Genomic DNA, 25,353 nt, shown 5'->3' with positions numbered 1-25,353 from the left:
TTTTCGTCTAGCTAGGCTGAAACGTTTACTCTTCTGTACTTTTAGTTCTCCATTGATGTTAATTGACTTAGGGACCTTTGAGAGTAAAGCCTGGTTTCTTCTTTCCCCGGAATCTTGGCCTTCCTAATCTGTGGACTTGGGTACAGCTGTGCTCTGTGAAAAGGGCTTGCGCTGTACCACCTAGTAGATGAGAGTTTGGGCAAGTTATTTCATTTCATCTTTTTTGAGAATTAAATGAGTAATGACCGTAAAGGGCTTGGTCCATTAGAAGCCCTTCAGTAAAGGTAGGTATTTTAATCACCACAGGAATATTTTGGCAATAGTGTGGCAATTGAAGTAGAAAATTTATGAAGTAGAAAATTTAAGTAAGTTCAATCTTTGTTTTTTAAGTGTTTATCTGTTGGATGCCTTTTTTGCTCTCCTGTATAGTTTGTGTAGAATTTCCAGTCTAATGGAAGAATTGGTGTAGTAGTAAAAGAATGTTCATGTAATGCAGACTAGGCTTGTGTTTTTAAAGGTGTCAGCTAGTAAATTATTTATTAGTGTTCTTTATTATTTTCCTTAGTTTACTCAATGACTGGCCATTGGGGGATTGGCCTTCGTTGAATCCAGTACACTCTTAAAATTATGTCATGTGTTTTAAAATGTCCATCTTTCAGCTGAGGGTTGAAGATTTGGGTAATGTGTAGATATGATGTCTTTTATGTAGCAAACCAGAAGATTTCTTGTTAGGTGCTTAAATCAGTATCTTCAATGGGAGGTATTTGAGCCCGCCTGTGTCATTAGTTTTGGCTGACAAAACTTTTTGTACTGGTGGAGGAGCTGTCTCAGAAAATAGAGAAAAAAGTTTACTGTAGCTGAGTGGTCTGGGACAATTAATGTGGATAATAGCTTGACCTGTTAGCTGCTCTCATTTGAAAATTGCCTGCTATTTATCAAGGAAATATTAATATTAGGGATGGAAGCCTTCTCCATGTAGAATTTCTTTCCCTTCTCTCCACACAGAGGGGAGGAATGCTGCTGCAGACGTTTTATACCACATACCTTACTCAGGGGTTGCAGCTCTTTCTGTGCCTCAGATCCACCACTCCATTGACCCTTCCTTCCATTTCTTGGTGGCTGTCCTTTGCCACTGGTGCCATGGTGGGTGTATGGATTGCTTTCTGTCTTTCAACAGTTACCGAAGTGCATGTTTGGGATTTTGTTGAAGAAAGCTGGATACAGTAAACGGAAAGAATCTTGGAAGCTGCTTGACTGCTGTCTTTTCTCAGACTAGTCTGAAAGGGAGTACCCCCATTCATTCTGGATTGGTGGATCTGAAGTACAAAATACTTTCCAGGTAAGCAATCACCCTGTATTGTTTTGTTCTGTGGAACTCAACTTTCTGAAAGAAACTTACAAAACAAGATATCTTTACTTTTTCCGTTCATAGGGAAAGGAAGAAACGTTAGCTGTTTGTGCTTAGTGCTGTGCTCAGACGTGACTAGTGCAGGTGCATGTGGCAGAAGTGTAGTAAAAACTTCGTTGCAGGGTCAGAAGTGCAGTTACTTTTATTAAAGGCTTGAATGGTTTATGGTAATAGTCCAGCAGGGAATTTTGTTTGGGGAGTAGCTTGTTAAATATGGAAAACATGATAAATTTGAGGCATTATGTCATGATTTATAGTTAATACCTGGTCAAAATAGTTTTTGTAGTTGCCATGTAAAATAGTGGTCTTTTATTCTCAGAACTCTTGGAGGGTCTTCTCAGGAAGATTTATTAATGGGGACAACTGTTTATTGAGCATCTGCTAAGTGGCAGGTAGTGTTGTAGGCTCTTTATGTCTATTTCTCTTCTTTCTCTTCTCTCTTCTCTCTTCTCTCTCTTCTCTCTTCTCTCTCTTCTCTCTCTTCTCTCTTCTCTCTTCTCTCTTCTCTTCTCTTCCTCTCTCTTATCTCATCCTTACCTGAGGATATTTTTTTCCATTGCTTTTCGGGGGGGGGGGGGGGGGAGAAACACCAGTGTGAGAGAGGACACATTGATTGGTTGCCTCCCATATGAGCTCCAGCTGGGGCAGGGGATCGAGCCTGCAACCCAGGTATGTGCCCTTGGCTGGAATTGAACCTGGGACCCTTCAGTCCATGGGCTGATGCTCTAACCACTGAGCCAAACCAGCTAGGGTACATCTATTTCTTATTCAACTGGGACCTGCTGTACCTGTATTTTACAGATAGTGACACGAAGCCCATTAGCATTAAGTGCAAATTGCCCAGGGTCGTACAGCAAGTGAATGGCAGAGCCAAGCTTGGGTCTGTGTGTGTCTCTCCAAAGATCTGCCTGTAAGCCTGACTACATTTGCTGGAGTTTGTACTTCAGCTTCTCGGTTTTCAAAATGCCTAGTCGCAAGAGCAAGGTGCTGTGTTTTACAACAGGTTTTCACTCGAAGATCATTGTATGGCAAAGTATTTTAATTATATCTGGTGCTCTCCCTGCTTAATGAGAAAATTAGAAAATCTAAGTCGGTTCATCAAGCAAACAAAAGTAACTTAGGGAGTGTAAGAGAGGCAATGAATTTAAATGTCAAAATAGTTCTATACAGGGAAGTATCATTTGGTCTAGTGAAAGCAAACTTGTATTTTTTCAGTTCCTCCTTAGTTTTTATTGTTTTTTTAACAGTTCAGTAACTTATTATGCAGACTTCTTTTCACATCTGGTTTGTTAGCCTTACAAGTAAGACATTGTGAGGCAACTCTCTTGAAAACATGACTTTTTTTTCAGTACTTAATATTCTCTTCAGATTACTTAGTCCCTTTAATCTTTAAAAAATTCTTTTTATTGTAGACTGACACTGACTTTGTGATCCTTCTTTTAGTTTAATGCCTTTATATTGCTAAGAATTCTCCTAGGTGAGCATTTTTAGCAGTTGTCGCCTGAAGAGCTGTCAGGATGGTGGTGGTGGTAGTAGAAATAATAGCAATAAATACTTACTGGGCACTGACTCTTTATTGAGCACAATTCTAGATACTTTCTATGTCTTAACTCATTTTCATAGTAACCCAGTGAGGTCAGTACCATTATTTGTATTTACTGATGAGGAAATTAAAGCACTGAGTAGTTAAACCAACATGTTCAAGGTCATATATCTAATAAGAGATAAAGATGAACTATGTATCCAGGCAGTCCGGCTTCAGAGAACATGCTGCTAACCTGGATACTATACTGCCTCTAGTTTAGACTTTCATCCATTGTTAAAAAGAGCAGCACACATCCTGAAGACAAAACTGTACATTCTGATTTGAGGAAAGCATTGCAAAGGGAAAGGAAACAGGTGTCATTCTACAGTATCTCTTACTTCCTGTAGAATCAGTCTAGCTCTCAGATTCACTTAGCCATCCAGGACAAGCTATCAGGCTGTTTCCCAAAAGGTCGGGTTGTTCAAGGTTATCTTCCAGAGCAGTGCTGTCCGATAGAACTTTTGGTGACAGTGGCAATGTTCAGTGTCTGTGCTGTTCAGTATGCTAGCCACTGGCCACGTTGGGCTATTTGGAAATATGTTCTGTAACTGAGGAACTGAATTTTTAATTTTAATTTACATTTAAATAGCCACATGTACAGTTTTAGAATTTACCTTCATCCTAGATCTGATCCTTGGTTTAACACCCTTAGAAATCTGATCTGGTCAGCATGCTCGAAGCAGCTCTTATCCCAGGGTTGGATTTACATTAATCAGCTGTGCAAGACTGATGTGTAAAGCCAGAATTCATTTATTATTTTATAATGATATGTGCTTGTTGGCATATTATAAACTTTTCTGATAAGTAGATTTGCTTACTTGGTTCTAATTAGTATTCCAGTTTAATTTTTTCAACTGGGAAACAGGAGATAGAGGTACCTGAGACTTCAGTCAAATGACTGGAATATTTTCTTCATGTAGGTAGACTTTACCTACAGGTCGTTAGATCATAGTCAGGTAGCTTAGTTAACATGGACTCAATCAGGGAAGTGAGATACTTGCTGGACTGGGACTGAGACAGCCTCATTCAGCTTACTTTAGGGATGGATGTTTTTTCCCTATGGCAAAACCTCTTCTTTCAGCCTTCTCTGCTTGCTTTTACTCTCTAAATTATTTTCTGGTTAGGCATTTGTTTTTAGACCTGTTAGTACATTCAGCTTGAATGCACTCTTGACTTCTAGGTCTGGGAAGCCCTTTGTTCTCCTTAAGATGCCTTTATCACTACTGTAGTCCATTTTGTGTTTATTTTTGACTCTAAGAAGGCAGCCAAATATTCCCCGCTTCCTTGTGTCCTCTTTCTATCAGAACACATGTATTAGCTTACTTAATTTGTTCCTGCAGTGTGGGGTAGAATAGGAGCATACTCGTAAGAAATACGCCTGGTGATGCACTCTGCGTTACAGCATGCTATTCAGTGAGCTTGTTTGTAGTTTACTACATCATTGCTTTGGGACTTGTTCTTGCTCCTTCTGTTTTTAAGGTAGAAAAAGTAACATAACTGAATTTGTATTTGGCCACTAACTTTTCAGGTGTATGCAAGGTGGACTGAAGAGACCAAGGTGGGGGTACCATTTAGTTCAAATGATGAATGAAGAAGGTGGACCAAAGCACTGACAGTGGATGCTGGGGGCGCGTGGACGTGAAAGAGATGTAGGTGGTAGGACCTGCAGAACTTGGGGATTGTGTCTAAGAGTAGGGCACAAATGCAGTATAGTATGAACCGTAGATTTTGGCTTCGGCAGAAAGATGGGTGTTTTTCTCTTTTACAAGATAGGGAATACTAGAAGAGCAGATTTGGGGGGTGGTGCAGAGAAAGAATGAATTCTGTTTATAATGAATTTGAGTTACCTAATGGCTGAATCCTTTAAGAGGAGAGGTATCTGAATGTTGTTCTGGAGGTCACCAGAGACAGCAGGGATAGAAAGATGTGAGAGTTTTTATTTTGTCTTGGTGAAAGCTGTGTTTTCCTAGAGTTAGAAGATTATTCAGAGTACAGATTGAGGAATTGGTGTATGGGAATGACTGCAACTAAGGTCATGTGACCTTCTAAGATCATAGTGATGTTGGTCAAGAGGTTATCAGTCTCTTCTTTCCATCTTGATCAGGGAATTCTGTTCAGCCTGTTCCCAGTCAGCAAGTTAGACCATTTTACTGGGGTTGTGATTTTCTTTTCCACTGTAATGGTTTGTTTAACAGAGGTGTTGTTTTTGAAGTGTTTTTTTAAAAACTCCATGTTTTCACTATGCATCTTACGTACATTTATACAAATTCAATTCTGTGCATCTGGTGACAAAAACAAGGGGAAAAGGACCTAAACAGTGAAGGTTCTGGATCAGATGTGAGGGAGAAATGGAAATCTGCCATCCCTTCAGCCTTTCTCAGTTCCCAAATGCTTCTCGTCTAGCTGTGATGAGCGTGAATGTGGTATTTTAAAGACACACATTTATTTATTTATTTATTTATTTATTTATTTATTAAATATATCTTTATTGATTTTCAGAGAGAAGAAGGGAGAGGGAGAGAGAGAGTTGAAACATCAATGATGAGAGAGAAATATCGATTGGCTGCCTCCTGCACGCCCCTAACTGGGGGATTGAGCCCGCATCCGGGGCATGTGCCCTGACCAGGAATCGAACCACGATCTCCTGGATCCTAGGTCAATGCTCAAGCACTGCTCCAAGCCCAGCTGGGCAAGACACACATTTTTAACATCACATGAGGCCTAAGTGCAAGTCAGATATTGTATTCACTAGACAGTTGAAGAAACAGTGAACTAACTGTTCATGTGCTGGAGTGAAAATTAGCTGTGTTGCAATTATTGAGATGGTGTGTTGGTCCAGTGTGGCATATATTTAAGGGGTTTTTAAGGCCAGTTTTTACTGTGTGCTATTTTCACTGTATACACTGAATTCAGCCCCTAATTCCCAGGTGAGCTGTAACTCCACTGTAATTAGGTTTTGGTAATAAAAGCATAGAGATATGAAGAGGTCATTACAGCTATAGTCAATCATTACTTGAAAATTTTTTGGAATACATTGTAGACGTCTGTGGTACAGAGTTCATAAGGTACAGAAAGACTTGCACAGAAAAAAGAGAGCCTCCCATTCCTTCTAGCTCCAGCTACTCAACCACATTATTCTGCACTTTGATTTTTTTTTTTAATGTAAATTATGACATGGTCATCTTTCATATCAGTTCCCAAAGAGCTCTCATATTTTTTGAATAGATAATTTAAAAGATGCATGCTGATTTATTGTATGTGCTGTAATTTGTGAAGCCAGTCTGAACCTGATACACATACATACAGGTTATTTCCAGTCTTTTGCTATTACACATAATGCTGTAAAGAATAACTTAGTGTCCCGGCTGGTGTGGCTCAGCAGGTGAGCATCGACCTATATGATCCAGGAGATTGAGGTTTGATTCCCAGTCACAGCACATGCCCGGGTTGTGGGCTCAATCCCCAGCAGGGGGTGTGCATAAGAGGCAGCTGATCAATGACTCTCTCATCATTGATGTTTCTCTCTCTCTCCCTCTCCCTTCCTCTCTCTCTGAAATCAATAAAAAATATATATGTGTTTTTAAAATAATAACTTAGTGTATATGTCATTCCACATGGAGGAGTATTCAGGACAGGTTTGTACCAGTGTCACTGAATAGGTGCTTTTCAGAATCTGATAGATATTTTTACCACATTGCCCTCCTGTCAGGTTGCAACAGCTTCTGCTCTCAGGCCATGCTTGCAAGCACGCCTTCTGACTCTCACTCTTCATGGTGTTATATGGATTTTAATCTGATTGCTTTTTTAACTGGTCTTCTCCCCCCACCTCATAACTTTTTATTATGAAAAATTTCGTATATATTGAAGAGTTGGGGAAAAACAGAACAACGAATCCTATGTACTCTTCAACTAGATTCAATAATTATTTACATTTTGCCATATTTGGATCATTTCTCAGCTTCCCTCTCAGTCCCTTCTTCTTTTCTCTTCCCCTCCCCTCCTGTCTTGTCTTCCCTCCCTCTTTCTTCTCCCCTTCCTATCTTTCTCTTTCCAAATACATACTCCCTTTTTGTTGTTGTTTTTGTTGTTAAAAATTTGAAAGTAAATTGAAAATACGATACTTTACCCTCTATCTCCTAAGAAAAAGGACAGTATCTGTCTGTCTGTTTCTCTGTCAAACCACACACACACAGCCATGTATCTCTCTCTTTATATAACCACGTTACCTATAGTCATATTTTTATACATATATAAAACCACAATACTGTTTTTACAGCTAAGAAAATGAAAGTAATTCCATAATATAATATCAAATGTTCAGTTAAATTTAAATTTTCCTACTTGTCCGAAGAATGTCTTTCTAGTATCCCCTCCCCCTTTAATAAAAAAACAAAATGCTAGGGAACCAAACACAGCACACCCTTTATATTTGGTTATGTTTCTTCAATATCTTTTCCTTTAGAACAGCCCCTCTGCCCTTTCCCTCCTCCTCCTGGCATTGATTTTCTTTCTTTTGAGGGGTCCAGCAGTGAGTTGTCCTGTGGGATGTGCAGCATTCTTGACTTATTTGAGTATTTTCTCATGGGATCGTTTAACATGTTCTAGCTCTTGTACTTCCGGCAAACTGCAAATGGGATGAGAGGCTTGATTGCAACCAGATTAAATATTTGACTCGAATGCTTCATCATAGATGAAGTGTACCTTGCGAGCATCAAGTCACTTTGGGAGACTCTCATTCTTCATTGAAAAGGGACAGTTTTAGCCTATGCTAGTAGAAGGGAATCTGTGGGATGGTTTGGCACCTTGTAAATATCCTGGTTCTGTAACAGCCTTTCACCCAGTGGTTTCAGCATCTGATCCTGAAATCGGTTACTACAATAGGAGTTATAAAATTATGGTTTTCTCACATTCCGTCTGCATTTCTTAGCTTTAGCTTTTTTCCTCCCTCCCTTTGTGTATCACCATACTCTCAGGGATTTGTATTTATTGAGTGTCCATTACAGTTTTTATTGATGCTCAAATTGTCCAGATTTGGCTAATGAGAACCCCTTCAAGGTAGCTCCTGCTTCCTTTTGACATGATCCCATCAGTCTTTTTGTGTCTATTCATTTTTTATTTTCCCTGCATATGAGGAATCAACTATTTCTCCAAGAAGCTTTGGTTTGTTTCTTTGAGTGAGGAATATTGTTTTAGGAACAGAAATGATTGCTGTTGGGTTATCATTGCTTCTAGAACCTTTTTAGTGGATAGAGCTAAGAAGTATATTTAAAAGAATCATGAGTCCGTCCTGGATGGGTGGCTCAGTTGGTTGGAGCTCCATCCTGATACACCAGAGTTGTGGGTTTGATCTCTGAGGTCAGGGCACATATAAGAATCAACCAGTGAATGCATAGGTAAGTGGAGTAACAAATCAACCAATCTCTCTCTCTCTCTCTCTCAAAAAATCAGTTAAAAAAAAAAAGCCAGGAGTTCATAGTTCATGTTAGTTCTGATTCAAATTTAATATTACGGGAATATTTTTCTGAACCTGTTAGCCTTTTGATTTTCAAAATACAAGGGACAATATCAGTGTAATGGCCATCAAGTTAAGGTACAAATTGTTTTGTAAATAGGCAGATAAATAGCTTTGTTCATTCATTATTGAGCATAGGTACTGTTTGGTAATGGGACTGCAGAGCAGAATCAGATGCGTACCTTGCTTGCAGAGGCTTGCAGTCTTTTACATAAAAAGTACAGTGGGATGTAAAAGCTGTTTAGGATCGTGAGAGGTAGACATACAGTGTGTGGGAGTTAGGAAATGAAGAAATTTCATAAGGAACATTTCTTTTTAAAGTTACTCTTTGAGGCCTGAGCAGAAATTAGACATGGATGTGGATGTTTTGGGTCAGGGGAGGGCTTTCTTAGCAAAGGTAACTGTGAATAGTGGCTGGCAGGCAGTGCTGTGTATTGTCATTCAGGAGGGACTGGTAGTAGGTAAGTAGTTCTTTGGATTGTTGGAGGGTAGTTTGTGTGAGGGGATTGAGGTAGACACATTTACAAAGATAGATTATAACCAAGTCATGGATTTAATCCTTTAGGTCATAAGTAACTAAGTAGTAGCCTGTGGATAGATAGGAATCCACAGATATATTTTATTTGGTCTGCATAGATTTAAAAAGTTGAGACATTTTGCCTTGGCTAAATGTGGCTCAGCTGGGCATTATCTTGTGCACTGAAAGGCTGCCTGTTCGATTCTGAGTCAGGGCACATGCCGGGATTGGGGGTCCATCCCTGTTGGGGAAGAGGGTGCCTGAGGCAGCTGATGTTTGGCTCTCACATTGATGTTTCCCTCTCCCTCTCCCTTCCTCTCTCTCTCAAAATCAAGAAAAAATCTTTAAAAAAATTGAGACATTTTACATCAAAACACTAATTTCTGGTTTCACCAGAAAATTGGAACTGAGCAATGGCTGCCTTTTTGAGTCAGGGCTTGCGCTTTCCTGGTCACCATGGCCCTTATTTATAAGTCCCATCTTTATCTTCTTGGCCCTACAAACTAAGCTGTGATCTTTGCAGGGGTAGGATGAGGGGTGAAGGTGGAGGGTATGCTTTGGAGAATAGAGGTGACTATGAAAGTTTGAGCGAGATCTGTGCTTTTGTCAGCTTGGAGGGTGCGTTGCTTCAGGGAGACCAATCAGTAGACTGTTAGAATATTCTAGGGAAGAAGGGACAAGATAGTAACAGATGACGTGAAGAGGAGGAAATGAGGCATTTTAGATATAGAATGGATATATTGTATTGGTGGTATTGACAAGAATGTAGATTAGACTGTATTAAAGCATGAAGTTGTTTCTAAAAAGCTTTGCATTAATAAATCAGTTTCTAGACATTAACCACATGCTTTTGTAATCTTTTGGTTTATTTTGGAAGACAGTAGTAATAGTTTCATGGTGGTTGTCATTGTGTAAAGTTCAGTTTTGCAATATGCAAATAACATGCTTTGACAAAGAGACTCTAACTCTGACCTGGTTTTATTTCTGAAAGTTGTGTATAAAGTGAAAATTTAATATGATTTTTAAAAAAATCACTTTTCTTATACAGTCGTGTACTACATAACAATGTTTCGGCTAATGATGACCACATACATGATGGTGGTCCCATTAGATTATAATGGAGCTGGAAGATTCCTATCATCTAGTGACATTGTAGCCTGTGTAATGTAGTGCAACACATTACACAAATACGGTTGTGTTACAGTTACCTACAGTATTCACTGTAATAACATGCTGAACAGGCTTGTAGTTTAGGAGCTGTAGGGGAACAGAATTTGTCACCCCAAAACATGTCTATTTGGCATAAGGTCATTTTAGGCTGATTAATTTTAAGAAACAGCTCTGAAAACCAAATAGAAGTTACCTTTTGTAAAAGACACTTACTTTTGGAAGGGTGTCTCCCTGGCCTTACCTGGAAGATGGGGATGACTTTATTTTTAGAAAGTCTTAGTGCCGAAGACAAGGACGTAAGTCTGCTTAGCAACCTTACCTTTGTTTACTTGCTCTCCTGGTAGAATTCCCCAGTCCCTGGCGTTTTTTGTGTTCAGGTGAAGATGGTGCTGTATTTTCCTTAAGGTGTGGCTTCAGCCATTTTGGCCAGTTACTCCCTTTTCCTGAGTTTTCTCATTATGTAGGAGGCATACATGTTATTAAACTTTTGTTTTTCTCCTGTTAATCTTTTATTTCAGGGGTGTCTTGGGCCAAGAACCCACAAAGGTAGAGGGAAAATTTTTCCCCTCTCCTGCAGAGCAATAGGCTATCCCACAGAGCCTAGGTGTGTGTAAGCTGTGCCATCTAGGTTTGTGTAAGTGCGCTCTATGATGTTCACACAACGATGAAATCGCCTAACGATGCATTTCTCAGAATGTGTTCCTGTCATTAAGCAGCACGTGACTATAATTATGGAGTTTTTAAGCAAAAATATTAGCAACACTATATACCTGTTTTCAAAGAGCTGCCTGCTTGTATTTAATTTTCCCCACAATCTTTGCATGAAGTTAATCAAAAGGATAGTGAATTGACAAGGGACTGGTCCTGTACACTTAAAATTACATCTATAGTAAGACTATACTGTAAATAAGTATTTTGTAAGTCCTCCCTGTCTGGTTGGGGCATGACTTTATCCAATCCCATTGTCAGTGTCATTACTCCAGATATTTAGTAGTGCCACCAGCTCGGACAGCCAGACAGTCAGAGAGAGCGTCATGAAGAACATGTGAAAGACTAGACCGGGAGTGTGTCTGACTCACACTGACAGAAGCCACGCCTGGATACTGTGTAATAAGCCACCAGTTTCGAGGGATGAACAAAGATTGGTCAGAGGGCATTTATGTGTGAGTGTGTGTGTAACTTACATCTAGTATAGAACGTACGTGTGTAGCACACCGTGTAACTACTACCCAAATCAAGATATAGAACATTTCCAGAGCCTCTTGAGGGTTTCCTCATGTCTGTGCCTCACTCAGTAAACCCTCCCAAAGATCTATTCTGGCCTCTTTCACTACGGGTTAGTATTGGCTGTTTTTGGATTTTATATAAATGGAATCATACAGGATATACTCTTGTGTCTGCTGCTCCCCCCACTCATTATTGTATTTGTGAAATCCGTCTATTTTGTTAACAGTCGTTTTCCCCCTCTGCATTATTCCATTATATATATAGTCCACGGCTTGCTTATGTTACTGTTGATGAATTAGTTGGGTTGTTTCGAATTTTTGGCTGCTATTAGGAATAACACTTCTAAGGTGGACATAAGCAGAATGGAATTACTGGGTCATAGGATAGGCATGTTAGCTTCAGTGGATATTGCTACACTGTTTCCCAAGTGCCTGTGCCTACTCACACTCCCACCTGTAATGTGGAGAGTTCTGTTGCCATTTGTTTTACCAGCCTTTTAATTTTAGCCGTTCTGATGGGTGTGTAGTAGTATCTATATTGTGGTTTTGTTTTTTCAGCTTTATTGAAGTATTGTTTACATGCAATAAACTTATTCATTTAAGTGTACCGTGAGTTTTGAGAACTATATACACTCGTATCACCACTACCAAAATCAAAAGAGAGGACATTTCTACCTCCCCAAACTTCCGTCATTCCCCTTTGCAGTCCCCCGCCCCGTCCCTGGCCTCGTGACCTGCTTTTTGTATCTGTAGGTGTGTTTTGTGTGTTCTAGAACTTCCTATAGATGGGATTATGTAGCATGCGTGTACTGCATGTACTCTTTTTATGTCTGGCTTATGCTGCCCAGCGTAATGTTTTTGAAATTCATTCTTTTCATATAATTGTTCAGTCCCTTCGTTCCGCTGCCCCCTGCGCGCCCCCTCCTGGGCTCGAGCCCGCAGCCTGGGCGTGTGTCCTGACAGGACAGAACCCGCAACCTTTCGGTGCACGGGACAGTGCCCAGCCAGCTGAGCCACGCTGGCCAGGGCTGTGTTCAGTTTTTGTTTGGACTCTTGGGTATACCTGGTACTGAAAAGGGGACCTGGCCGTGAACGGGTCTGCCCAGAGCTGGCCGGTAGCGTGTGGGTTCTTGGCTTCGTGTAGGAAAGATTTCACAGCACAAGTCCAGGTGATTCGAGAGGACGTTTATTAAAGGTGGGCACAGTGAAAGAAGGAAGAGCCCAGGACAGAAGAAGCAATGGGAGAGGGACTGGGTAGGGGAAGTGAGACTAGGCTGGGCTGCTTTGGCTCACTAAGAAGTCAGAGAAAAGAGGGCCTTGGGGACGGGGTCAGGGGTTAGCCTGGGACTAGCTGCCTCTGCCCATTGCTACCTGGTTGGAAGCCTCTTTGCGTCCCTTAGAGCTCAGGAGATGCATGCCTGTGAGGGAAGAAGGGGAAAGGAAAGGTGGGGGGTGCTCCTGGGAGGAGGAGCCTGCCCCGAGACCTTCATTTTTTTTGAGGGGTTTTAAAGGCTGGGAATTTAGGGGAGGGTCTCAGTAGAATATTCATCAGTTTTATGCTGATGTGCCAAAATGAGATTTATTCCCTTAACTTCATCTGTCCTTGGGTGTGGTTGACTAATGGCACTAATTGGATTTCTGCTACCTATTTCTCTGAGTAGGGTGATTTAAGCTAATTTCCCCCTGGTTGGGGAGAAGTGCAAACCATTTACTTTTGTATCCTCGCTTTAGGGAAGATAGGATTTTGCGGTTTACTGGATATCTGTAAACTGCTTGGCCAATGAAACCCTTTGCCTCAGTTTCCCTATTCTGCTTGTCCTGGTTTACTAGCCCATCTCCTACCTCGGAGGGGAATTGCTGGGAGAGAGTATAGATGCATGTTTTACTTTTTCAAAAAACTACCAGATCTTTTCCCAAAGTGGTTGTACATTCCTGCAGTTCCTTGTATCACCCTTCCAGTTGCTCTACAACCTCCTCAGCACTTGACGTTGTCATTCAGTTTAACCACTCTGATAGGTTTGAAGTAGTGTCTTACTCTGGTTTCCCTGACTAATGATGAACTTTCTTTTCATGTGCCCATTGGCCATTCAGGGTATTCTCTTTAGAGAAATGCCTGCCAAATCTTTTGACCCTTTAAAAAAAAAAATTTTAGTTGTCTTTTTCTTACTGATCTGTGGGAGTTCTTTACAGTCTGGGAGTGAGTGCTTTGTCGGATACACGTACTGCGCGCTTGATCTGTTGCTGTTTCAGTGTCTCCATATTGTCTTTGATAAACTGGTCTTAATGCTAATGAAGTTTAATTAATTAATACTTTCATAGTTACTGATTTTTGTGTCCTGTTAAAGAAATTTTTGTTTACCCTAAGGTCTTGAAGATATTCTGTTGTCAATAGTTTTTTAATATATGTGTAAAAAGTAGGCTCAAGATTCACATGCCCCCTCCCAATACGATTATCCACTTGGGCTAGTACTATTATTTACACATACATTAAAAAACTTGAAAAGTTGCTGAATAAGAAATTTATATTTTCTTTTCACAGAAGTAATCATGGTTATTATAGAAAATTTGAAAATAAGTAATGTAAATAAGAAAAAAAGAATAAAAGTTTCTCCTGATGACTTAATATTTGGTGTATTTATCTCCTTTCCTATACATATTTTTTCTTTCATGTGTATTTCATATATATTTGCTTTTTTACACCTGAAATTGTTTTGCAAACTGCTTTTAAAACTCATCAATATTTGTGGCATCTTTCTGAGCCATTATATATTTCTTTAGAATAATTTGAAGGGGTGTCTAATGTATGAATGCAAATGGCTAACTAAACTCCTTTATTAAAGACATTAAGTTATGTGTAATTTATAGCAACTTAGAGCTGATTGCTCTTTCTTGTAGTTTAATCTTTGAATGCATCCTTTGGATAAGTTCTAAGAGGTGGAATTGTGGGTTGAAGGGTGTACACATTTTTAAGAGCATGTGCACTTTATTTTATGTAGCCGAAGATTTTACCCGCTTTCTATTTCCTGTGTGAGCGTGACATGACAGACCATATTCTATCTAAGAAAGGGCTGTTTTCTCCATGTTTATGCCATTTTGGGGCATTAATATTTTTTAATCCCAATTTGGCTGAGCAAATTAAATTGTTTAATTGCTAGTGCTACTCGGAATATATCTCTTATGTTTGTGGTTATTTGTATTTCTTTTGTGAAAAGGGGAAATGTTTAGATTAGCTGTTGTTCTACTCTGCTGATTCTAGATCCAGGTGCATTTGCAGTGTGGTGGAAAGAAGTCCCCAGGGTGAGGAACTTCTGAGTTTGTTTTGGCTGGGCCAGGGCTGCCCTTTTGTGATCGAAGCGGCCGTTTCTGTTTGAGGCCAGCTGCAGTAGGATCTGCTTTACTCAGCATACATCCACAACAAGCTTCCGCACTGCTCTGGCGGGACCCTGGCTCCAGATGCCCCTGATGCAGCCCCTCAGGATCAGTCACGGTTGGCCTCACTGACTGCTTCAAGGTCACTCCTACTTGTTCTTTGGTGCTTTGAGCTAGGAGGTGAGGTTCTGCTGGGAATTCCTTATGGCTTTTAGGTAGGCTTTTCTTTTTTTTTTCTTTTTTAAATGTCTTTATTGATTTCAGAGAGAGGAAAGGAGAGGGGGAGAGAGAGAGAGAAACATCAATGATGAGAGAGTCATTGATCGGCTGCCTAGCCCTCAACCCAGGCATGTGCCCTGATGGGGAATCGAACCCTGATTGCCTGGATCCTAGGTCGATGCTCAACCGCTGAGCCCCGCCCGGCCGGGCTAGGTAGGCTTTTCTTTGTTCACATTCAATGAACCCTATTTCCAGTCCAGGAGGTGCCCTTGCCAGGTTTCCAGTGCCAATGTAGATGGCCTTTTCTTTGATATTCCTTTGATGATTTCATTTGAATCTTTCAGAAACCCCAACCTTGACACCTTTGTTTTCCTTCTGAGTCTTGTCTGGTTTTGCTCTCTTTCACCCTAGCTTTTTGTTCTTCAGCCTCAGTGCTCAGTGATCCCCCACCCACCTCCCTGCACACTCACACTTTCCTCCAGGGCACCAGATACTGTCTTGACCTAACAAGCATTATCAGTATTTGTTTATCAAGATGGCTTCACTCTTCCTTCCTTTCTTGCCCAGTTAACCCCTGCTTGTCCTTCAGAACTGAGCTCAAGCATGCATTCCTCAGAGGCTATGTCTGGGTCCCCTAAGGCCCCTTACAGGTTAGATTCCTTTGTTGTATATGTATAAATATGTATATATGTATATATAATGTCTTTATTGATTTCAGAGAGGGGAAGAGAGAAGGAGAGAAACATCATAGAAACATCAATGATGAGAGTCATTGATGGGCTGCCTCCTGCACGCCCCCTACTGGGGATTGATCCCGCAACCCAAGTATGTGCCCTGACAGGGAATTGAACCTCCTGGATCTCCTGGATCATAGGTTGATGCTTAACCACTGAGCCACGCTGGCTGGACTTTTGTATTAGAGCACTCAGTTCCTTTTCTTTATAGCTGTTAACATAATTACAAATGTTAAATGTATTGCATAATCCCTCACTGAACTGTCAATTCCCTTATTAGAAGGTAATCTCCGTGGGGACAAAGATCATGCCTGTGATGTCATATTCAGTTCATAGCATACTTTCAGCATCTAGCACAGTGCATGCCATACAGTAGCCCAGTTGAATGAGGGAATAAATTTGGGAGGGCAAATGAGAATTACAATCTTGTATCAGAAGTCTGTATGTGCTTGTAAAATGAATACATTTACTCCTTAAATTCTTGGTACTGTTACTTAATATCATCCCTTAATTTTAAAATGATTTGATTTTGAAAATTAAGCTTTGGCCTCAGAAACGCCTTTCAGAGGATCAAAAAGCATCCTTTTTCTCTGCCTCTAAACTAGATTTTAAAATCTGTCATTGACTTGTAATCTGTTCAGATAGTCTCACCTCACTAATGCTTTTACTGTCCTTTTGAAGGAGTTGTCAACTGCTAACTTTCCTTTTGTTTTTTCTTCTTTCTCCGCCCTCTCCCTTTCCTTCCCTCTCTCTCCCTCTCTCCCTTTCCCCTTCCCTCCCTCTCTCCTCCCTCCCTTTCTCTTTTTTGTCTCTGTGTTTGTGTCAGTGATTAATAGGATCACTGTTCCTATGAGTAGTGTTTCCTTAGGTCAAGTAAATGTAGTAAATGCTCCATATAATCTCCTTCTTTTGGAAATTCACTTGATAATTGTCATTTTAATACTCTCTTTCCCAGCATTTCCCAAACTTTCTGACCCCAGAATTACTCTCCTCTTTTATTTTGATTCAAAACCAATGCAATCTGAGGGCTATTCTTTACTCTCTTTGTGCATTTCATACCAACTCCTTTTTTTTTGTTTAATTGATTTTTAGAGAGAGAGGAGGGGAGAGGGAAAGAGAGAAAGAAACATTGATGTGAGAGCGAGACATAGATTGGCTGCCTCCTGCATGCCTCCTACCTGGGATCCAGCCTGCAACCTGGGCATGTGCCCTGACAGAATCAAACTGGCAACTTCTCGGTGCACAGGACAATTCCCAACCAACTGAGCCACACCAGCCAGGGCAGACATCCCAGCTCCTTTTAGGAGTCCTCCATCACCTTGCCATGGTAAGGAGGGAGGGAACTAGCACTAGTTAATGCCAGATTTATTTAAATCTATTCCTTTTCACCTTCTCTGTACCTTGAAAGGTGGGCTTATTTTCCACTTTTTAGCATGTAAGGAAATGGAGACAGGCGAGGGAACTGTTTTCTTTGCTCAAGGTCATACAGGGATTTTGTCTGTCTGTATCTATCCATCTCTAGAGAGCCTTGTGTTTTTTCTTATCTCTGCCTGGAGGATTATTTCTTCTGATTATTTTAGAGGCTGCATCTCTATCTGTCACTGTAGTTTGAGAGATGTTAGGTGGCAGCGTGGGACTCTCCAGGAGCAGCAGGGTCACCGGGCTTGAGGTCGGCAGCAGCGGATTCTCAGTATTTGGGGAGACTGAGAGAAGGGCAGACAAAGCCCTGACTGCCCTGTCCAAACTGCGCTGCGCCTGGCACTCCCCTCCCTCATCCCAGGCTTCCCTCATTTCCCACAGGTCCAGTCCTTTCTACGGGTACATGGTGCCTTTGTTGCAGTTGCAGGCTGGCTTTTAACAATAATGTAGTGCCTAATATTTATTGGGTGCCTGCTTTGGATGATGTAGAAGTTGAACCTCTCTAGCCCATCAAGTAGCTGACCTGCTTAAGGTCGAATAGTGTTGGACCTGGGATCTTAACCTACCTCTGCCTGGGGTGGTTTTTTTTTTTTAGCCTCAAGAAAGTTTTTTCCCCCCAGTCTGTTTCTATTTTATTTGTTCTTTGTCAATAAAGTTTTTGATAAAGGAAACCTACAGTAAGAAATTAAAATTTATGAAATCATGGGCTTGATGTGCTAGTTATATATTTTTTATAACATGTATTTTAGTTAAACATATAGGTATTAAACATTAAAACATCTTTCTGCGTCACCAAAAATGATCTTGGGTGCAAAACCTTGGGAAACACTGCTCTGATCTACCCCCTGAACTCGATCTATTCTTCCATCCGTCCTGAATGGTTCACGGCATACCCATAAAGATCAGGGCTAAAACAAAACACAGACGGCTATTAAACACAGACCAGGGCTCGCGCAATTCCATTATTGCACCTAAAAAATTAATAATACTTCCTTAATATCAAATAGTCAATGTATATATTTGCCTAATTGTTTTCATAATTTTTCAGTTAATAGACTTTATTTTTATAGTAGTTTTAAATTTATAGAAAAATTGAACAGATACTACAGAATTCTCATATATTCCTCCCTCTGTAGTTTTCCCCATTATTAACATTTTACATAATCTAGTGCATTTGTCAAAATTAATGAACCAATATTAATGCATTATTTTTAATTAAAGTCCATAGCTTATTCACATACCCTTAGTTTTTACCTAGTGCCCCTTTTTTGTTCCAGAATCCCATCCCAGGATACTACCTTAGTTGTCATGTGTCCTTAGAAGGTTCTTCTTGAGTGTTCCAGTGTCCCAGACTTACTTTCTTTTCTTTTTTTTTTTTTGATGATCTTGACAGTTTTGAGGAGTACTGGTTAGGTATATTGTATTGCCCTCTGTTGGAATTTTCTGCTGCTTTTCTCATAAGGTTTTTTTTTTCCAGTTCAGCAGCCAGACTTGGTTCACACATTCATTGTATATAGTAAACAGTCTGTTAAGTCTCTCTTAATTTATAACAATGGCCTCGCCCATCTTTTTTTTTTTTTTTTTTTGGCCATGTGGTTATTGAAAAAACTGGGTTGGTCATTTGTCCTGTATAACTGCTTGCATTCTGTATTTTGCTGGTTATATTCTCATTAGGTCTGCATATTGTTTCCCTCTGTATTTCTTGTAAATTGGTAGCTGCATCCAGAGGTTTGTTGAATTCCGATTCAGTGTGTTTCTGTCTAAATTAAAAAATAAAATGAAACAAACACACACTCGATGCTTTCTGGTACTTTCGTATTTTTGTGGTATTCTGTATCCTTTCCAAGTAAGGGATCCTTGAAGAATCCCAGGACTTCTAGGCATGTGCATTATTTCGACTTAAAAACTGCACAATTTATTGATGCTAGATAGTGAAACAGTTATCTGGCTTTAGGGAGGCTCACATGTGGCTGTCATTTTTTCCAAAGAGAATGATGACATTTCATGGCATTGACAGAGAGCACTAGAGTATTATTATTCCTATAGTTTTGTTTTTGTTTTTAACTTTTTTCTTTACTTAGTTCAGAAATGTAATGACCTTTACTACTTATTCCCCCCAAAAAGGATTTGAGTGATTATAGCGACGCATACAATGTAGGGAGGGAAAAACAAAATGAGTGGGAAAATGAAGGTGAAAGGAAAATATAGACAAATAAGATGAGGGCAGGAGTCAAGTTAGGCAGAAATGCATAGAGTAAGCTTAGTTGTTGCAGGAGGGGAACAGATCAGACTCTGCTCTTAATAGGCTGTGTCTGCAGCAGTTTGCAGGACTTTTGTAATCTTAGCGATAGATACATTCCTTTCTCTAAGGTTATTTATTTGTTTGGTGCTTGTACCTTGGCAATACCAATCTCTACTTATTTGGAGTGAAATGCCTGTAAAGATGTGGGTTAGGTTTTTCAGTATTGGCTTTTGAGGTCTTTGGAAAATCAGAACTTGTTTTTCTGTGCTGCTTTCTTTCTGCAGTCTCAGGGTTTTGATTAGTTTATCCTGTTACCTACCTTTTTCTTTCTCTAGTATATGGTATAGCATGAATGGGATATTCTTGGGAACATTTAGTTTGTCAGACATTTAGTTTGAACATTTGTCAGGAAAATAAAAAGTCTTAATCAGGAAGTAAATATAAATTTAATCATTTATATTTCATCTGAATACTGTATTTTTATGACCTTTGCCATGCCAAATATTTTTTGAGTTTCATCTATTTTATTTGAACTAAACATAGGGTGTTCCCCCAAAAAATGTATGCGCACACTTTGAGTAATTATAAAGACAGCATTTATTAAAATACATTTCATTTTCAAAAATTGAGCTGTTGGCTGTTAAAGTGTGTATACATTTTTGGGGGACACCCTGTATTTAAGGTTTGTTATGATTTTTCCAGTTGAAAGTGGCAGAAAACCCAACTCAAAACTGGCTTAAGCCAAAAAAGGGAATTTATAATTGGAATGCTCCAGAGGTAACTGTGGATTCAGGTCTCTTCCTCACACCTCCTAGGACAGCTCCAGGCTGTCCCTGTGTTTGCGTGATGACATCAGCTGCTCCAGCTGTCTTCCGCTCTTGTTCAGGCTCAGTGGGGAACAGATTTCTTTTCCTGAGGCTCCACATGGAAATCTTAGGATTCACCTTGGAGGATGTGCCCGTCCCTGAATCAATCACTGGGATTAGCCATGAGGCCAAACAAGTGTCCACCATCAGCCTCTTAAAATGATAACCGTATACCCGTATCTAGCCACTGAATCTAGTTTCTGCCCTATGTGTAGACTTGCTGGGTTATGTGTGTTACTTTGACAATTTAACAAATATTTATTGAGTACTTACTGTGTATAGGCGCTATAGGGACCTGAACACCCTACATTGTAAATTCTCTTACCAATTGCTTAAAAAATGCTTTATTTTTAAAAATAAATTATTTTGGAAATAAGACATCCAGGTTCTTAGGAGATAAAGTACAATTTTTACAAGAAAGTTTATTACTTTAAGTAATTTCCTGTGGCTTATAGACCAGTTTTTGGTTTTTGCATTTGATTTTTTTCAAAGTAAGAGTAATGTCACCCTTTCAAACTCACTCGCTCTCATTTCCATTTTGGTAACTGTTCCTGTTGTTTCTGTGCATACTTTTAACTCATTGATTAAAATGTGGACTACAGATGGGTGTTTCTCTTAAATGCAGCAGGAAGTGTCCCATGAGATTTGTCTTCTGACACTCTTCTCATTTCTGTATTCTTTCAGCGTTAATGAAATATTTATTATCATGGGAACATCTGTGTTCTGTGCTTTGTTATGCATCTTGACTGATTGCTTGTAGCTGAGTTATTGACAAAGTTATTAACACAATGGAGTGGGACAGGGCTTTTAACCAAGAAGTCCAGTATCTCTTAAATGAATACTGGGCCCTGACATCCTGACTTTGTTACTTCCTTTGTGTGAGAAGTTCCAGAGGGTTGTGGTCTGAACCTTAGAGGTTGACTTGATTGCAGCATGTAGTTAGCAGTAATTGTCTGCTGTTGAGATTAGGCTCTTTCAAAGGAATACATCCCACAAACGCCGTGTGAGCAATGTAGGGGACCTGGGCTAGAAAGACATTTTAAGAAGATGGACAGAATACTCTGTAAGGTCCCTTTCAGCTCCAGAATTTAATGAAATCTCTGGCTTCAAGCGGTGAGAAAACTTTACTCCCCCAGTTGTCTGCAGGAGACAGACAATGCGAAGGGAATCAAAGCCGCCCTCGCTGTGCAGCTAGCAGCAGGGGCCCCTTACTTAGGCAGTCCTAGCCCCTGGCTCAAAGGCTGGCGCCTTCATTTGTTCCCAGAGCCCAGTGGATTGTGAGCGCACAACTTCGTGCTTATTTGGAAACAAGGTCAGCTTAGGATCCGAGAACAATGGACTAGAAGAGAAAGTAGAACGAGTGTGAAGTTTACTATAAATTTAAGGGGTGATAAAATGTGCCCCTTTATATCTTAGCTTTGACAGCTCACTTTTTCATGCTATTCCTAGTTAACGAAGCAAAATTTTGATTACCACTATTTTCTACACCCCTCTTACCCCCCCCCCCCGTGTGTGTGTGTGTGTAAAATCTTAAACAATGAGGCTCTACCAACTTAGACTATGTATTTTGCTGGGATAGCTTTGGTTGAGTCTCTGAATATGTGTTAAAAATGAGCAGTGTTTAGAAAATAGTTGAGGGCTTAAGTGGTGTAAGGTTTGAATCCAGAAGATTTTTCAGCCAGACCAATTTATTCAGTGCTTATTCAGAGTACGCATTGAGATAGAAGTTTCGAAAGTCTGGAAGTGGTTTTTAAAATACCATTAGTTGAGTTTAAGTTTTAACACTCTTGAAAACAGTGAACCTGCATTTTAAAGAATATTTTATACTTTTTTAGGAATTTAGCCACCTTTCTCCTTTGAGTGAACTAGGAAATAATAAAGCTTTATTTCCTGAAATGATTTTTAATACCAGGATGTTTGGTTGTGAGAATTCTTGTATAGCCTATTGAAGCATTTAGTGTACTGACATGTTCAGTAAACTTTTGAATGAGTAAGCAGTTTAAAATGGTGAAGTTTAAACAGGATTATGGTGTGGTCCGACTCTAATTGAGTCAAACCCATTGAGAGTAGATGCAGTAATGTTCCTCAGGTCATCTTCCTGAAAGTGATATCTCTTTCTAGAAAAAGTGAGAATGTTTTCATTATGCTGGAGAAGAAAAAGTTTTCACTGTGTTCTAATGCTCTTTTTAAAACATGGTACACTCCGCACTCTCTTACCTGCAAGTAGGGTAAGGATTTGGCTCAGTATATTGTAGGGCAGTCAAATCTTGTACAGACACTTCCAGAAATTCTTTGACTACAGCTTTTTGGCTTGTGAGAAGGGTCAAAGGACTGGGAAGGGGTGCAGCCAGCACCTGTGCCCGAATGGTAAGGCAAGAGGAGTCAGAGTCACTGGGGGAGGGGGAGGGCGGGTGCCCTGGTGCAGATAACGAGAGCAGGCGTCTCTCAGTTCTCAGATGATGTCTAAAAAAGCCAGGTGAGTTTTTAGTTGTCTCCTGGAAGTCCTCTCAGGTGTAATACAACAGGGATTATGGATGGTCAGATATTTAGAAATTGTAGCCTCATAAGACAGAGCACCATTACTTAAGAGCTTTCTGGCTAGGTACCCTCAGTTAGCTATCTAGAAGCCACAGGCATTGAAATGAATTTGGGTAGTGTCTTTGTCACTTCAGAGTGCAACCAGACTTGGAACAACATTGTAAGAGAATGGCCTAGAATCCAGGGGCAGATCCCCAGGTAACTGTGGTAATACCAGTCACTCTGGAGGTGGCCTGGAGAAGAGAGGGTTGAGAAATTTGAGTATTGCTAGTTGTGTACTGGCTGCATCTGAAAAAATATGGTAGACAAAAGAATCAATTAAAAATCACCTGTATTCAAATTTGGATATTTCATATGTATTTTTTATTAAATATAAACAGGATTATAAATCCTGGTTTGTAGCCTTTATTCATTTAATGTTTCTTGAACTTTTCCAGTGTGTTGTAACTTTCTTTCTATATATTGTAAATTTCCTCTGGGCCAGTAAATTTACTCTTCCTACAACTGTGATTTTTATTTGGTGGACACATAATATTCTGTCTTCTGGATAATCTGATTTATTTAACCAGCCCCTATTGTTGAGTATTTTTTCTTTCTATTATGATAGTGATATGATAAACATCTTAGCTGTATTTTTGTATATATCTATTTTTTCTTTTCTTAGTACAATTTTCTACACATGAAATTGCTGAGTCAAATGAATTTTGTGCCTGTTTTTCAAATCTTGAATGTGTATTGAGAGGTTGCATGCAAGAGGTTGTACCAATTACACTTCAATCAGCAGTATAGATGAGTGACAAGTAGATCAAATTTGAAAATAAATCAGAGGAAATTGCTGGTTTGGGGAGTTTAATGTCAAGCGAAGGAAGTGACAGGCTGTGAAGGTCAGGGGAGAATGTAGGGATTTGGGGGCAGATGGAATTGCAGATCTGCCACTTTTGACCTCTGGCAAGTTAATTCCCCTCTCTGGTCCTCAATTTCTTCATTTATAAAACCAAGGTACCTATCTGGCCAGTGTCTGACACCTAGTAGACATTCTACTAGGTGAAAATAACAATTTGCATCCCCTTCCAACTAATCCTTTTTTGTAAATTTTCATTTACGCTTACCATTTTCATTGAAAATGAGGTTAAGCTTAGAGTTAAGTGGTCTCCCCTAGTCCTGAACAACATTCCTAATTGGGCCACAGATGTTAATTGACAAAGGCTCAGATGTACATAATTGAACTGTTTAATTCTTTCCAGTCTCAGGATTTGTGGATGTTGGATAAATCCCATTGGAATCGGGTTCAGACTGATCTAACCTGAAGTTTACTGGGGGAATCTGTTCCTTCTTGGCAACTGAACCTTAGGCTGGTCCTAGTACAACTGAGGATCCTTGTGTCTGTGCCAGAAATAGATTATTTTGTTACATTCTGTTCTCTGCCATGTTGCTTAGAATAGAGATTCTGCTTCTCCCCTCATACATCTAAATCCTTCCTCTCTCCGGCTTCTCAAGAGCTCTGAACAAGGATTTTTTTTACCCCTTTGGAATTACTCAGGAACAAGCTGTTACTATTTTGATTTTCACTGCTGTTTCTGAGGGTTACTAGATAAAATATTTTTCTAGCATCCAGTGTTTTTACACATTTAAACTATAGGTGTTTAAGATGGACTCAATTCTCGGGAAAAGAATTTGTTTTTATTTAAGTTGTCAAGTTACTATTTATGACTTATAACAATTTATATAGTTATTAAAATAAAGCAGTCACTTAAAATTGCCCAAGGTAGTATTAAAATATTGCCATAAGTACCAGATGTTCATTTAAGAAAAATTATGCTACATCCTTTACCAAAGATAATTAACTGCAAAGATCCATTTTAGTTTGTTAACTTTTGGGTTCTGGTATATTATCTTAGATAACCATTCCAGATGAGAAAATTGTCTGGACATTCAAAGTTTTTTGTTTTGTTTTACATAGTAGGGTTTAAGGAAAGTTTGGGCTCTGGCTTTGAGTCCTGATTTTCTGTTTGGCTGTTTGAATCTCTGAAACTTGACAGATAGCAAACTTCAGTTTTCCTCATTCTTACCCTTTTTCTCTCTCCTTCCACTGACGCCCCCTCCCCATGCCCTTTCTCCCCTTAAACATATTCTACCCTGAAAATACCCTATGGTATATTATCTGTACATAGTAGTTCTACAGTACAGTTGCTAAGAATTAAAGCGTATTTCCTGTCTAAGTATATGTCACATGGTTACTATCAAACACTGTTACAATAAAAGACCATTATAAGGAGAGAAAGCCATTTATACATTAAGGCAGTGGCCACTATTCAGTTCTTTAAAGGGCTTTGGAAAATTCCTTTAAATTGTGAATCAACTTTTATTTTACAACCTGATTACTGCATTATGATTTTTAGTTTTTAAAACAAAATAGTTATTTTGGTGAGAGTTTGCTTACTTATAGTTGCCATCAAGCATTTAAACAGCCGAAGCCTATGTTCTGAATCTTTTGAAAGCTTTGTGGCCCTATTTTCACTACAACTTGCTGCTTCTTGAAAAGCAAATC

At 39.6% G+C, this 25,353-nt stretch overlaps 1 protein-coding gene across 8 annotated transcripts in view; it reads left to right on the top strand.

The window, feature by feature from the left end:
- FBXW11 (F-box and WD repeat domain containing 11) overlaps positions 1-25,353 on the top strand; it is a 98,847-nt gene that overhangs the window by 8,277 nt on the left and 65,217 nt on the right. For 4 of the 8 annotated variants that reach the window (XM_081136647.1, XM_081136648.1, XM_081136651.1 and 1 more), the window contains exon 2: positions 1,178-1,339. The exons of the other annotated variants lie outside the window; for them this stretch is intronic. The gene's annotated coding sequence lies outside the window, so the exon portion shown is untranslated. The remainder of the gene's footprint in view (positions 1-1,177; positions 1,340-25,353) is intronic. 8 annotated transcript variants of the gene reach the window in all.

This window comes from Miniopterus schreibersii, assembly GCF_964146895.1.
Source record: "Miniopterus schreibersii genome assembly, chromosome: 4".
NCBI lineage: Eukaryota > Metazoa > Chordata > Mammalia > Chiroptera > Miniopteridae > Miniopterus > Miniopterus schreibersii.
The sequence above is the reverse complement of the archived record's forward strand: the minus strand, read 5'-3'. Positions and strand labels throughout refer to the sequence as shown.